This window comes from Cricetulus griseus, chromosome 2, assembly GCF_003668045.3.
Source record: "Cricetulus griseus strain 17A/GY chromosome 2, alternate assembly CriGri-PICRH-1.0, whole genome shotgun sequence".
NCBI lineage: Eukaryota > Metazoa > Chordata > Mammalia > Rodentia > Cricetidae > Cricetulus > Cricetulus griseus.
The window spans coordinates 352,748,771-352,764,152 of NC_048595.1; the positions used below are offsets into that span (position 1 = coordinate 352,748,771).

A 15,382-nucleotide genomic window follows, 5' to 3' on the forward strand; every position below is an offset into this window, starting at 1 on the left:
CAGCAACTTCCATAATCCCATCTTAAAAGACAAAAATAATTGTCGTATTCCCAATATATCTGTTACTGCTTAATCAATTTCCTTTGTATTAATTACACTTCTTAAAGTGTACTAATTATACTTTGTACTAATTACACTTTACATATATACTATATAAATATATATACACATATATGCATATATATATGCTGGATAATAGACATATATGAAGTGCTAATAATTACTTTTTAATAAAACAGATAACAAAAGAAATGGGGTCAATTGAAATACAAAAATATTTTCTGGTAAGAAAATGCATCTTAATGTTAACATTACATTGAAAGGTATTCTAATCACATAATATTTGCTTTGAAAATGATAGATAATTGACAAAATATAATTTCATAGACTATTTTATTTTATTTTAATTTTTTTCAGGTTTAACTAATTTTAACGGAGCAGGTTGGGCATGGTGCTGCATGCCATTAATCTTAGCAATTGGGAGGCAGATCTATAAAAAATAGTTATACAATAAACATTTATAAACATTCACAAACAAAAATAGTCTGCAACCTTTCTAGGAATTGTAGAACAAACAACTAAAAGAACAGCCATGTGGTGATGGTTGAACTAGGGTCTTTGGTCTTTTCACTTCAACCCCATCAGCTTCCATCTTCTTCCTCTTCTCAATGATCGATTTATTTTCTTCCACTGGTGATCAAGCTCTGCCTTATCATTGGTTTATTTGAAGCGTCTGGTTTTCCGTCCTTCAGACATCTTGATACCATACTGGAATACAGCCTTAGACAAAGCCTCTTGGTTGTTCATATACTTTTGTTATATTCCTCCTGAGTATCAAAGTCCCAGCGGCCTAAGGGACCCTTCTTGTCACCCTGGTCCATTTTGCTGTAATCTACCTCTTCATCACAATCTACAGTCATGTCGTCCATCGTGGCAGGAGAGCATTCTGCATAACTATTGGCCATGCCAAAGAAATCACCCAGCTGCTTCTTGTCTTCTGGCTTCTTCACGATTCAGTGCCTTGCCAACCAGCAGACACAACAAATTTTTCATTGATTGACTTGATCAACTCTGGCAGATCCAGGTCCTTTGTCAACATCCATGGGCTCATCATCAACTTTTGGCTTCTCAAAGTATCTGTGCCTTTTCTTTTCTTCCTCTCGATCCCGCTCCCTATCTCGTTCCTTCCCAGTCTCGCTGCCGCTCCTGTTCTTGTTCTAGCTCTCCAGTCTCGCTGCCGCTCCAGTTCTTGTTCTAGCTCTCGGTCTCTGTCCAGTTCCCGATCAGGTTCGCGCTCCTGGTATCTGTCTTGCTCCTGGTCCAGAGGTGTTTTGGTTGTAGAAGGTACATAATTCCCTATGTCTTCTTCAAAAATGTTCGTGTCTGCCTCAGGAGGTTTCTTTCCTTCCAGTTTCTGTTGTTATAAATCTTCCTGCCAAAAGCCGCCCGAGTCCCACCACCACATGTGAGCTTTACGCCAGCCACCCCCCTGAGTTAGGGCCCAAATGAATACACAGAAACTTGTATTAGGCTTAAAGCTGCTTGGCCAATGACTAGGATTTCTCATCTGTTAGCTCAGTCTTAATTATCATAAATCTACATATTTTATAAGACTTATCTTATTGAACGCCTTATTGGCAGCCCTCCTTGCTGGTGGATCACATTGTGCTTCTGGAGCAGGAGCATAGGAGAAAAGAGGGACGCTTTCTTTTTCTCCTTCTTTAAATATGAGTCTCCTTGCTATGTCACTTCCTGCCTGGATCACCACTTATCTACTACATTTCCCAGAATCCTCTTTGACTCCTAGTCCTGTCTAACTTGCTGTCTCAAGTTTCCCTTTATCCTTCTTCTTGAGCTTCTTGTTTTGGGTACCCTTCCTCGGGTATGACAAAATCTGGGTGAGCTTGTAGTTAGAGTAGTCTGAGCCTCCATTGTGGGGCAATCAGTCTTGCTGCTGATAAGAGTGGTGGGGATATCCATGTCTGCATAGTCATCATTTGGCTCATATGATTTACTCTTGAAAAGCATTCGATACACATTTCAGCCAAGTCATGTTTTAAATTCAATTTTGTTTTCAGGATCCTCATCTTTCTTGTTTTCCTTTTGGAGCTTTTCCATGAGTTCCTCCTCTTTCTCTTTGCTAGCAGTCTCAGCATGTACCTTTTGAAGCAAAGCAAAATCCAAGCCTTTCTCCAAATGGGTGTGTTTCATATCGCCACCCAAGAATTTGAACTCCTGAATCAACTGTCTCCTCTTCTCTGAAGCTGATCTGTCTGCCTCAGCAGCGGTGCCCACAGCCCCGTAGTTGGCTGTGGTACTGATCAGCTCAGTTTCCTCACCAATGTCTACAATATGTACAGATATTTGTATCTGATAAGTAACACTATTTATGAAGAGATACAAATTCTAGCGAGTTTCCTGATAAAAATGAGAAATTCTGTTACAGCCTGAAATTCATATAGAAGATAGAGAACTGAGTGCTTGTTTTTTGCAGCTGACATGACAAAACATGAGCTTTCTCTAGGCCCAGCCAGTGAATGAGATTTCCTTCAGGAAGCATTTAATGTAAAGAATTCCTGAAAATAGAAATAGAAATAAAGCTACATGTACAAGAATGTGTGTGTGTGTGAAGGAAGGAGATATATGATATTTGAGTTAAAGACAAAAGATATTTTGAAAAGGAGGAAGAGGGTTTAAGAAAATGTAAGAACTGAGGGGACTGCTCAGCTGATAAAGCACTTGACATGGAAGTATAGGGACGGAGTTCAGATTCCCGCACTCACATAGATATTAGGTAGCAATGGTGGATTGCTTGGATTTCCAGAGCATGGGAAACAGAGGAAAGGGACCTTTAATCAAAGTGTCTAGTTAGACTTGCTGAGACGATTATGTCTGGATTCAAATGAGAGATGCTTCCTCAAATTATAACATTACGAGTCATTGACATAGAAAACAAAAGTTTTTTGTTTATGTCCACATGCATAGATATGCAAAGCCTCATAGACACACACACACACACACACACACACACACACACACACACACACACACACACACACACACAGTACAGTAATAAAATGTCTGTGAAATGAAAGCAGTTAGGGGAATTAATTCAGGGGAGGTAGAGAGATCAGTTCAGGGGAGGAAGAATATTGGTGAAGGGGTTGTGGGAGAAGGGATGATAGGGCACAGGGCAGATGGTGAATATCTAAATAAACCAGTTTGGAGGAGCCAAGGGAAGCCTTAGGATGAGTAATGAGGGTTAGAAGAAAAAAAAAAAACATGAGAAAGATGGGGTCAGAATGAAGAGGACAGGTTACACAGTGAACCTCTGAGATTTTTGCATTTGATTGAAAGGAAGCATCAGGAAAGGAAAGATGTTAAAGTCTCTAACTTGGGAATTAATGTGATGTATGCTGTTGGGATCTATAAGGACATGCCCTACAAGTTGAGAGTTTTGGGGTAACTGAAATGGAGGATCATGGATTCTTGGCCTTTCTTAGAGAGAACCACTCATGAATTAAAATGTAAATACAAAGATGACAATGGGAAAGTGAGTCAGTAGAGCAGTTTGTCTTCCACTGTAAGAATTCCTTAGTTGCCAGTAGTTCTTTGTGTAGATGGAGGCCTCCTGGGCTTTCCCATTCATTTTAAAATGTCCATTGTTAGAAGCTAAGTCCCGATGGAAACAAACATAAAATATCTCCTGAAACTAAGGCTCAAGCAGCATTGAAAAAGAGAAGGGAAGGATTGTAAGAGACAAAGAAAAGGACATTTGCTGAGAAGCTTAGAACATTTTAATTAAGTTAGTACATGTGCTGCAATGTTAACTCAATTACTTTTTATGTAATGGTTGAAAATGTTAAACCATCCTAAAGAAATGCATAACATAAACCTTTAATCACTTGCATTTATAAGCAAGAACCAAATAATGCTCTTTCTAAAGTGAATATACTGATCGCCCTTTTTAGTTTATTAAACAAGTAATCCTTCAATATTTTTTTACTAAGCATTTCCCAAAACAAGGAAAAACAAATTGCTCAGTCATGTAAATTAGTTAATACTTGGTGAAAACTGTGTATCACACAGCACCCAAAGATCTTTAAATCGACCTTGAGTAATTAAAATATCCAATGCAATGTAAGTTTAAGCAAATAGATGCTACCTTGGACATTTTAGAGAACTATTGATAAAGAAACTCCATGTAAGGCTGTTAAGTAAGGTAGCCATGTCATCAACAAACAATCAAACAAAACAGAAACAACAAAAGCAGCAGTTACAATGTATTGGATTTCATTTGTTCCATTCAGTTACTAAGAATTACTCATACCATGATTCAATGTTTTATTTGTATTCTTGCGTTTCTGATGTTCCATTAGCTTTGGAACATATTTCAATCTGGATTTCTTTTTTATTATCTAACACATAGTATTTGCTTGCTTCTAAATTCCATGAAGGAGTTTCCCTCTGTTTTTCTCTTACTCTCTCTAGTATTTACTGAAATCACCTTTTCTTCATGGAGAACATTATCAACCGACCTTTCTCTGGACTTCCTCTACTGCAATCCAAAATACCATTAATGCTTTCTCAGATGGCTTTTTGAACTGGTTCCCATATCACTAAATTCAAGTCCAGGCCTGCCATTTTTCTCAAAGCTGCCAGAGCTTGGTACACCATCTCTCTGACAATGCCTTCTGTTTGCTGATAGCCCTCCGGACTGATTTTCTCAATCAATTGTTAAGTTTACAACTTAACAATTCCATGAGACTATGTTTTTAAAACATGTGTTTGTAGAATTATCTTTACTACAATGTCTTCTTACAAGATTTTGTGAACATTTATAAATTGAAGCACTAAGTTCCCTTCTCACAATAAATTGGATTTTGTGACTCAATTCTAATAAATGACATGTATTAAAATTAACACTGCATAACTTTTAAGACAGAGTTATGAAAAACATATAGCTACAATTGGAGAATAGGGTTCAGCTATGAGGATTCCACATTACACACTCAGCTGAGCTCTCTGGTCATAGGAAGCATCAACTGTCCACTATGTTAGCATCTTACACTTCAGGTGACGACCAGTACTGAGCAAAGAGACATACACTGTTCCTGCCAAGACCTGATCAAATCACAAATATCTGATAAATTAATTTTCTCATGATTTAAGCAAGTTGTATTTTTATATAGACATAAAATAATTTTACTTTTTTATATGTTGCGTAATCTCTAACAACATAGTATATAATAATCTCAAATTATATTCAGTTGTCAAAATTTACCCAAAGTTATTTGGATAATAATGATAAAAATTCTGGAAATTCTATTCATTCTTCAATAACCTAACATTAAATATAGCTCAATCTGTATTATACACAAAGGAGATGATTGTTATAGGTTGACATTAACACATAGACGTATGAAAATACAATCATAAAGCAACATGGATAAAATATTACTTTTTCTAAGGAAAAAATACTGTTTTCATAGTTTCTATCAATTTCCCAAAGTTTTAAGTGAGATGTCAATAATTAATAAACATTCTTTATCCTACATTAGTACTACTCATCCTTTGGGAAAATATTGTTGGATAATTCCATTCCAGCTATAATTTATTTCATCATATATCTAAGTGTAACCACAACACCAACATTTTCTTGTTGCTTTCATGTGGTACTGAAAGGAACTCTTTCCTAAAGGCTCTTTGATGTGTAGAAATGCTACTTTCAAAAATGTGCGTTAAAAATACACATCTGTCTTCCTAAACCTAATCATTACGTAGCACATCTTTTCAGACGGTCCATTCATTATCACACATCTCAACTCCACTTCTCTACTGTCTTATCACCTCTTCCTATGAATCTGCCTCCAATCAAGCTTTCTGAAGGCCTCTCCACTCACATTTTTCCCTCTCTCCTCTGAGTTTATACACTTCAAGTATAACTGTGACAAATTCTTATGTTTCCTGTAACCATGTCAGATAATACACACTGGTTTCATTTAAATCCCTATGGCTCTGATATTCAGAGCTGTTCTATGTATTTGAAATTAATTGGCACGCTAGTCACTGATATTTTTGTCATGTTTCCTCAGCACAAGAAGATATTGATTGGGCAATCACACTTGTATTGCACCTTGCTATTTTCTCTGAATGTCCATAGACACATTGCAAAGACATTTTTGGTATGCCATTACACATATAAATTTCAACTATGTAAATTATCAAAGTGCACAAATAAGAGCTAACCATTAAGTAAGCTTATATAAATCATGATAACATATTTCTGTAGATTAAGGCCGTTTTTTTGAAATAATTATAAACCTACTTGAAATACAAATATTGAAGAAAATATAGTAATTTATAATGATGCTTTCTAGAAAATTCTTTTTCTGGTATAAAATGAACAAAAATCCATTATAAAATATGCAACATGTTAGTGTACAGACCCAAAGTTAGAGACAATAAATAAGGTTAATGCTATTAGATACTTTGTCTCTTTAATAAATAAAACAAACATATGTTGTAAAAGTAACTATTATATATCTTTATTTTGATATTTCCATTTTCTTTTTATTTTATCTGTCATTCATTAAGATTAACCTAAATTGTGGTATGCGTAAAGATAACGTACAGTCACTCCAGGACAAACAAACCTTTTAGAACAAATGTATGCATTCACAAATATTCTTCTTGTAAGGTTACAGAAGCCTCCTAATGTGGCAGACAGGTTGCTTTGTCACTTACTTGAAAAATTCCTGAAATTATCCAGTAATCATGAGAAACATTCCTGAGAAACAGTTGGTATTTTGGTTTTAGAATATTAATGCTTACGTTAATACAATATGGGAAAATGACATATTTTGATATCAAAATGACCTGACATACAAAAGTAGAATGATAAGTTTAGTCATGTGGAGTTCTTACAAAGGTAATGGCTCCATGAAAAATTTTATCATTTAAGGTTTGAGTGTATGTCTGGTAACTGTATGCATTGTTCCGAAGTTGCTATGTTTGCCTGAATAGTCTCTCCATAATAATGTTCTAAGGTAAATTAATGTGCTAAAATTTTATAGAAAACTTTGTCAACATAATTTGAATATAGGGAAAGGTTATAGTTCAATGTTGGTAAATGCTTTACTTTAGATACACCAAGAGTATATTGTCACTGTATCCTCATGGGCAGTGCTAGGAAATTCTAAAAGCTATGAGGGATTGAGTCACATTAGACCTAGGATCCTATCCAGTGAAAACACAGGAACTGGACTTGGTAAAAGTAAAGAACTGAGGTTTTTACATTTCTTTTCATTGATTTATCAAAAGTGATATAACCATTTTATTTTTTAAAAAAACTATAGGTTCAGAAATCATCCTGGCCAGGTGTTGGTGGCACACGTCATTAATCCCAGCACTTGGGAGGCAGAGGCAGGTGGATCTCTGTGAGTTCGAGACCAGCCTGGTCTACAAGAGCTAATTCCAAGACAGCCTCCAAAGCCACAGAGAAACCCTGTCTCAAAAAAACCCCCAAAAAAAAAAGAAAGAAAAAAGAAAAGAAATCATCCTGTGTTTTCAAAAATCTATCAATTCACCAAATATGAGCTAGACCCTTAGAGATGAAACTGTAAGACTTTTATTATCATTATTTATTTCTGTTCTATTTTATTATAAATTTTTGCAATGAATATTTTCAGGTGACCTGTAATCATAGTTTTGGCTACATTGAATATTAAATACAGTAAATTAGACTATGAGACTAAGGATGGTATTATGTCTCAGAGAGAAATGCATTTTCTCCCGTGTATTATCTAAGATAAGTCGTTAACAGTCATTTCTATTCATATTAATTAACACATTTAGAAAAAGAAAATCTCAAAAATGAGATTCTTACTGACAGCATAAACATTCACAATATAATTTTGGTGAAAATGAGACTTAATAATCAAATTGAGTCTTGTATATTCTGATATAAAAATAAATCTCAAGATAAACCCTGAGATTCAAACCACTAGTAACTACAGTGTGGGTCCTTTATTACTAATTTTTTACCATTGGTCATCTCTCCCCACATCAGAACTGAACTTATATCATTAATATCCAGTTCTACAGTTTCTGTCTGTTCTAATTCAAATACAAACAAACTACATTATTTATCAGAAATGTGGAAAACCATGCCAGCTTCACAGTTGTGAGGGTAATGAGTGTCCCTGCTTAATAATCCATATGTATATTTAGGTTTGTAACATTGAACTTTTCTCAATGAAAAACTGTGTTCAGTATCATTACACACACACACACACACACACACACACACACACACAAATATATATATGTGTGTTTATGCATGTATAATTTATGTGAGTTTCATACAAATACATAATGAATTTAGTAGTTTTTCACTTCCCCCATCCATTTCTTCTACCCTCTTCCTCTGCTCTGCTTGATGTATTTTTCCCAAGTCCCCTTATACCTTTCGTGTTTTCTCTTTGTGCATGATACACTAAGGACTAGTGTTCCTTGATGGTGTGTGGATGAGAAGTTATTTATTGAAGCTAGGGAAACTTGTCAAAGTTTAGTCTATAGGACTAAAAGAAAGTATTACCCCTTCCTGAAAAAGCATCGCTGTGAATAGTTCCTCAGAGTTCCCTGATCAGATAGCCACAGATGCAGGAAAATTTTCAGTGCTAGGGCCATGTACTGACTAGAAAACCTTGTTTCACCATACTACACTCAATTACAGTATAATGCTCACCCATCACTTAATCTGATTTCTTTGTCTTGTTAAGATTGATCGATTAACTTTCTCAGATTACAGAAAAAAAAGAAAGAAAGAAAGAAAGGAAGGAAGGAAGGAAGGAAGGAAGGAAGGAAGGAAGGAAGGAAGGAAGGAAGAAAGAAAGAACAAAAGCAACCAAAACTTCTGTGGTAAAAGCTGGTGGCAAAACTTTTCTCAGCGTAAACAAAGATATTTAAGTGATTTTTTTGTGTGTGTGTGATTATGAAATGCAAGTAAAAAGTATCCTCTGGGATAGTAAAAAAATTTTTCTTGATGTTTCTGTTCAGTATTCTTACCCATAGTCATTTAACTATGACTTAAATTACCCAGTGAACTCTAGGAAGAATTCTGTGTGCTTGTTTGCTTCTTTTCCTTTCTCAATGTTAGAATATCTCCTTTATCATAGGCCTGGTGCTATTTGATTTATCATTTGCATACTTTAGTAATACCTTAATATAAAATTACATGAGAATAATGGTGGGTTATTAAAGGTTCATTGGTTTATTAAAGGTTCCTTTTTTCAGATATTACAAAAACATTAATGTAGAGTTAAATTCCAAATTGTTTAAATAGAAGAAAGCAGGTTAGCCATATCTCATTTCTGTAATAATGTGTTTTACTACCTAAATTTTATCTTTTTACTTTTCTACATTTATTTAATTTCTTTTTGGTATGTGTATTTGTGTTTGCATGTGTGCAAATGTGTCTATGCTATGCACATATACAGAAGCCAGAGGAAGACAAAGGGTATCTTCCTCTATTGTTAGGTTTTCACTGACCTGGAAGGTTGTCATTGTAGATGACTAGAAAGATCTTAAAACCCAACCATCACCAGCCCTAAATGCTGGGGTTACAGTACACAATATCATTCTCAGCTCTTACATGGTTAAGGGAATCAGAACTGAGGTCCTCTTTCCTACATATAAATGCTATTACTGAGCACTCTCCCCTGACAAGTTTACACTAAGTCTAAACATTTGTTCAAAACAAGAATTCAAAATTGTGAAAGAAAAATTGTCATTCTTCCCTCTTACTGTCTGCTGTGTACTAGCTCATTACTGTCTTACATTGATTTCTTCCTGATGCAGCATGCTAAGTTTTCTCTGGAATAATAACCATGGTGGCAGTTGAGTACTACCAGCAAAACCGTGATGTTTCTTTTTACTGCTAAATTTCATCTACATTACTCGGTTATCGATCCTCCAGACATGTGGGCTAGAACACCTACACTGTAGTATCTCATTTACGATGATGCATTTATTTTCTCAAAGATGTTGTTAGGCATGTAAACATGATTTGGATTTCAACACATGTTTCTCCTGGAGTAGATCTGTGAGGTGATGCTCAGAGTCCTTTCATGTCAGTAGGTTTCATTGCTAATCAGTATTCTTTCCCCAGTTGGCTCTGAACTTCAGTGTTACTTATTAATATATTTCATGTTAATTTGTTTAATGATAATTCTACTCTCTGGTCAAAACTTAATTTCAAATCTTTTTATACAAATTCCAAATTGAAGTATTATGGTCTTTTGCTGGGCATAGGGTACCGATGCTTCCAAGAAAGTTTAAACTGGCGCTGAGATTTCCTCCCCTTATTATTTGGTATAGGTGCACCTCAACATATAGCCATTGGTCCAATGAAGAACTAATAATTTATCATTTGTAAATTAATGTGCATCTTTCTTTAACTAGAATGTTATTGATCTACCATTCTTATCGCTATAAATTCTTAGATGACATTTAAAAATTCCCCAAATAATATTGCTTAAAAACCATCTAATGAGAAAAATATTTTCCCTCCTTGCTATTTGAAATTAAGATGTAGTCATTTTGAGAAGAAACGTTTTCAGTATCTTCTTTTATGCCTAGAAGACTCAATATTAATTGATACCTAGGGCTACTCAGGATTTGGATTATTCAAAAGGCCTCCTCTGTCTCAAATGAGCAAGATGGCCCTTACCGTGTGAATAGATAAATATGCAATATAGTAAAGCTCTTATTGTTGTAATTTGTCAATGTTAAAGGAGTGATTGTAAAATGTAAGCACCCCTCCAGGCAAGTAGAGGACTTTTAAAGAAATTTTGAGTTTTTTGAATCTGCAGAAGTCTTTCTGCGAATTTATTAGGTAAAGCAGACTTAACCATGTGCCAACCATGGAAACAGGTCTCAGTCATCTGTCCTTGGTGCTTTTTCTGAGCTACTTTTGTAGTAAGTTCTCTACAGTTTGATCTCAGGAATTCTATTCATATTGAGGATTGTTAAAATAGCATAAAAAGTGTCTAATCTTCTGTTTTATTCAGTGGAGTTATTATAATTATCATGTTCTAAAAAGAGGTGAGTTGTTTCAATAAAATTATTGTTACTTTTACCAGAAATACTTGGTATATTTTGTAGGCCACTGGAGGAGCCACATAGGTAACAATGGATCATGTGTACGCAGAATTTTCTGGCCCACAAGCCATTTCCCAAATAACCACACAGAGACATATCATTCATTATAAATGACCAGCATATAGCTTAGGCTTCTTACTAATTAGCTGTAGAATTTAAAGTAACACTGTTTTGGTTTGTTTGTTTTTTGTTTTTTTGCAGACTGGGTTTCTCTAACTGTTACTGGGTTCCAGTAACAGTCCTGGCTGTACTGGAACTCACATTGTTTAACAGGCTGGCCTAGATCTCACTGAGATCCACCTGCCTCTGCCTCCCAGGAGCTTGGAGTAAAGGTGTATGCCACCACAATCCATCATAACTAATCTATATTTTGTATCTACATTATACCATGTGGTTTGATATATTTCCTCAGCATGGCATATTCATCTTGCTTCTCCCCTCAACTCCTTGAGACTCTTCCCTTCTTCATCTCAGAGTCTCAGAGGTCTCTCCCTGTTCAAAAGTCCTACCTACTTATTTCTGCCCAGCCATTGGCCATTTAGCTTTTTACTAAACCAATGGAAGAAGACATCTTCACAGTGTACAGAAAGATTATTTGCCAATAGTCATGCTTATCCACTGTTAAACTCATGTGAACTCTAAGAGACTCCCTCCTCAGTTGAAGTGTGTTTCTCTCTAGTAATGCTTAGAAGTATATATACTTCAAACACCACCTGGAGATTTGCTCTACTCTTCAGCCATTAGCATTAAGAACCCAGTCAACTAAAAAGCATGCAGGCTCCATGCCTGAAATTAAATTCAAATCCACAAAACACATAGGTGAAAAGAGGTCAGTCATATATTAGCCATAGTTTATAAGCAGTTTTTGCTGTACTTTGTCTTCATACATAAGTTAAGAAAAGGCTTAAAGTAGTCCATTTTCTACCAAGTTGAGGAGAAGATACTAGATTCCAATGAAAACTGTATATATAACAGGCAGACCTATATAGAGTTTATGTCTTTAATACTGATTAATATTTTATTTATTACTTAATGTATTATTTACATTTGTTTTATGAGATAGTGTTTCATGAAGATCACAATGGCCTTGAACTATATCTAAGGGTGGCATTATACTTATTTTCTTTCTGCATCTACCCACAGAGTTCTGGGATTAAAGGAATGGAATAAAATTACCAGTTTGTTCAGTGCTGGTGGTCAAAACAAAGGATTTAGATGTTGTGATGTTATACACTATTGTTTATTATATACTGGTTCAAAGAAAGATTTACCTAACTCATGTATGCATCTCCTCTTATGGTTTTTCTGTAAAATTTCATAGGACAAACTGTTTCTCAGTTACAACTTACTATTTTCCTGATGAATACTTATATCCCAATGCTCAAATTCTAAATTCCATTCCTTTGTATTTCTATATGTAACTTCAGAGTACTAAGGGAAGTTTCCAAAGTTTTCCTGGTTTCTAGAGTATTTTCCGCATAAGAATGTTAAACACACATGTATGTGTTTGCTGAAAATATCTTCAATAATTCTTTGAGAATTTCATTTGGTGTATTTTGATCATAATCACTCTTCATTTCCCCTAGATCAACCCACTTCTCCGTACTCACCCTACTTAGTGTCCTCTTCTTTGACCTTATTTAAATAAACTCTAAACTCTAATTTGTGCTATCCATATACTCTTGTGTATGGGGTCACCCAATGGAGCATGAATGACCTCCAGGAAGACCTACTCTTAAAAAAATGGATTAGTATTTCTCATGAAGCCATCAACTTCTCATAGCTCCTCTGTAAAGGTTGGTGACCCATGATCCTTTCTATTTCATACTCTAAGGCTCACCGTGTTCATCTTGTGTAGATTTTGTACAGGTACCCACAGTTGTATAAGTTGATGATTTCAAAATTTCTGTGATACCCACAGGAGGTAAATCCATTTTGTTCCACACCAAACTCTTACAATCTTTCTACCCCTTCTTTTATGATTTTTCCCAGAGACGGGGATTATGATACAGATGTCCCTTTGTATCTGAGCATTCTGATGACACATCCTCTGTGCTTTGACCAGCTCTCTGTGTGTGTGCTTTAGTGACTGTTCAGTGTACAAAGGAACTTATCTGAGAAGGTCTAAGAGCTGGATTAATTGATGAGTAAGGGAATGAAAATTTAGTTGTTGTTTGATTCTATGCCTATTTAACAAAATCATAGTAGTAGATTAATCCTGGAATCTGTGAGCTTCTGATCCATTTGTTCTTGTCAATATTAACAGTAGCAGAAATCATTTCCTCATGTTTAGTAGGATGTAAATCTATGAGAAAACATTTGATTGCCCCATAATATTTATGTCACTATTATATCCATTGGTATATTTCTTGTTACTCAAGCCATTATTGCAGAACAATGTCTATTAAGTGCTATTATTTTTCCTTAGACTTCCTTCAATTAAGTGCTTTGGAATTGTTTATTCCCTATTACCTATTGGGTGTATTTATCATTATCTGCAGATCTAGATAGTCCTTTCAATACCTGATATAGGGTCACAAATTGCTTTAATGTGTTTTTATTCTGCTGATGTTTTATTTCTTTTACAATTTTAATTACTAGTTTTCCTAGGTGTAATATTCTGTTTTGTAACTTGGTGTCTCAGAATTTGGAATGTGCTTTCAAAGCCCTTCTGGCCTTGAAATGTCTGTTGAATAATTTAATGTCATTCTAATGGGTTGGCTGTTATATGTGAGTTGATTTTTGTCTCTTGCATCTTTTAATACTCTTTCTATATACCTGTGGTTTTAAAGTTTTGAATGAAACATGTCAGTTTTTCTTTTCTTGTCTTTTCTATTTGGAATTCTATAGGCCTCTGGTACCTAGATGGTCATCTCTTTCTCTATGTCAGAGAAGTTTTATTCTGTTATTGTACTGAAAATATTATGCATGCCTTTGCACTTGTATTCCTATATCCAGAACTCAAAGGTTACTTGCTTTCACAGTGTCCCTGTGCCCTTCTACAATGTGTTCATATTTATTTTTAAATGTCTCATTGACCTTCACTGAGTAACCCATTCCTTTATTTTGTCTTTCTTTCCACATACTCTGTTTTCCACATGATCTATTCTTAGATGAGAGTTTACACTGAGATTTTTATTTGGCTTATTGATTTATTTTATTTCCAATATGACTTCAGTTCAGGTTTTCTTTAGCAATTTTATTTTTCTTCATATATTAGATTGACCCCTTATTTTATTCATCTCTTTGTTTTTGTTCTTTTGTATTAATGTCTTCTTAGAGTTGTGAGAGCACTTTTAATAATTCTTTTCAATTTTTGTCTGGCAATTTAAAAAAATATTTTAATTAGATGCCATTATTATGTGATGAGTGTTTAGAGGAAAAATATAATCTCATTTTTTCATGTTGTTTCTGATTCTGAGAAAGGACTTGAACATTAGGAGTTAGTTCATTGATTGACTTTTCTGTGGTTCATTATATTATTTTTAAAATTTTAGTTTAATTTTTAATAGGTGGCATATACAGTATTCAGTTCAAGACTAAATCTTAGTAAGGTTGAGATATCCTTTCCCACTCTGGCACTCTCACTTTTAGTGGGCTATATTCAGAGTCTCCCACATAAGGTTGGGTACCATGCATGTTATGAGAGCTAAGGCCTCTCCTCTAGATTGTAACTTTATCTGTGATTTGTTAAGCTCTCCACATACTCGTTGGCCTTAGCTAGAGTCAGGTCCAGTCACCCTACTTCCTCAGATATCACTGCGAATGGATGAGAGAACTTCTCTAGCACTTGCATAGCTAATTTAGAGTCAAACCTGGCCACAACTGTGGGGCCACAGTGTACAACTAGACAAGCACCAACAGTATTCCAGATGAGCCCCATAATATGTTTTAAATAAAGGTGTAAATATTTTCTTATCCCTATATGAATTATCACATGGAATGCTTTACTATACTGATGTCTTTGAGGCAGTGTATATAATTTAACAATATTCATTGATACATATATACATATGCCATATTCCTTCCAACACCATGATTTTAATGCATTTTTATTAATTGATTTTTTTCATTTATTTTATATATTGTCCAGTTTCCCCTCCCTCCTCTCCTCCCTTTCTCTCCCCTCATCCAGCCCCCATACACTGGTCCTCTGTCTCCATTCAAAAAATGAGCAGGCCTCCCATGGGCTTGAACAAAGCATGGCACACCAAGCTGA

The 15,382-nt window shown here is 35.1% G+C and overlaps 1 pseudogene; it reads right to left on the minus strand.

The window, feature by feature from the left end:
• Positions 1 to 556: 556 nt before the first annotated feature.
• Positions 557 to 13,097, minus strand: LOC100757807 (annotated as a pseudogene).
• Between the last annotated feature and the right edge of the window lie 2,285 nt (positions 13,098 to 15,382).